Source organism: Varanus komodoensis, unplaced genomic scaffold (genome assembly GCF_004798865.1).
Source record: "Varanus komodoensis strain SLA01 unplaced genomic scaffold, ASM479886v1 scaffold13_1, whole genome shotgun sequence".
In the NCBI taxonomy this organism is placed as follows: Eukaryota; Metazoa; Chordata; class Lepidosauria; order Squamata; family Varanidae; genus Varanus; species Varanus komodoensis.
In genome coordinates this window covers 8,915,125-8,916,344 of record NW_025335408.1, presented here as the reverse complement: position 1 = coordinate 8,916,344, position 1,220 = coordinate 8,915,125, and the positions used below count along the sequence as shown (strand labels likewise).

At 48.9% G+C, this 1,220-nt stretch overlaps 1 long non-coding RNA gene across 1 annotated transcript in view; it reads right to left on the bottom strand.

Annotated features, from left to right (window-relative positions):
* The window catches only part of LOC123019813, a 2,935-nt gene extending 2,928 nt beyond the window's left edge, over nucleotides 1–7 (bottom strand). Inside the window, exon 1 of the long non-coding RNA XR_006413958.1 lies at nucleotides 1–7. This exon is cut by the window's left edge and continues 49 nt beyond it. This is a non-coding gene — a long non-coding RNA (uncharacterized LOC123019813).
* Nucleotides 8–1,220: the final 1,213 nt, after the last annotated feature.

Below are 1,220 nucleotides of genomic sequence, written 5' to 3'. Positions count from 1 at the left end.
GGCTCGTAGGCTCACGACGCCGCACAGAAAGGGCATCCCCCTTGCCCGCAAACGCCAGCGATCCGCCACACGCCGAGACTTCGCTTTGCCAGAGGAAAGCCCTGCAAGGGTGATTCCTTGTTTCCTGCCTGTTTTGCCTAAATCGGCCCCCTTTTCCCTGCTGCGCATGCCAGACAGGCGCTTTGGTGCCACCTTCGCTTGGCACCGAGTTTCGCTTTCTCAGCTTCTGCTTCCTTCTGCTTCTTCCGCGCGCGCGGTCCGCAGCACGCAGAGGCAGCCGCCGCTCTGCAAACCCCGCAGGTTTGCAGCCTGTCCCGCCGCCTCTGCTCCCCCCTTACAGACAACAGTCAACCCCTACGAGCTTCCCGTACGATTTACTTTCGCTGTCCCCCACCCCTAAAACTATGTTCCCTCTCTGCTCTCCCTTCCCTATAAGTGAAACTCATTTGCATGTGTTTGCGGAAAGTTGCCTCTTCAACTAGGCAGGAAAACCGGGGCTGTACCTCTCTTTGGAAACGGTATGCAAAATAGGATTGGCTGGATCAATTAGAGAATTATCTATTTATGAAAATGTCGAGCTATTTCAGAAAAGAGCGGGGGCACAATTATGAACTGTTGTCTTGACAACTGGGAAGGGCTGATTGGATCATTTTATCAGTGGGGTTGTTGATTTTCAAATCTTGAAAAGAGAGAGGGAGAGGGAGAGAGATCAAACTGCCGAAAACAGGAAAAGGGCTGCTCAGCGAAAGGGGGAGCCCCCCCCCCCGCTATTCTTCGCTTGTAGAGAAAAGAAATAAAGGATGAGGTGGGGGGAGCGAAAGGTTTCTTTCGGCCGTGATGCAGATTTATTGGCAAAAAGCCAGAGTTGCTATTGTACATTTCCTTGTCGGTTTCAATGTCAACCCGAGCTCTCATTTGAACCCGGAATCAGGGCACAAGCATTATCGCTCTATCATTTTATTGCCAGAAGTGGGGCGTGTGTGTACGTGTGTCTAATATTTTACTGTTCTGTCTGACAGGATTTCACATTTTCTGTAGCCCGCCTTTAGTACATTGAACTGCCAGACAGAGAAATTAATACCCTGAGTGACTGTATTTTAATTAAGCAATTTCATGCAAATTACAAATTTTAGATTGCCAAATAATATATTGCACAAAAATTGTAGGCTGGCTGATCTGATATGCATGGAGTATTACTCTTCCAGGCACTGTGCATACAT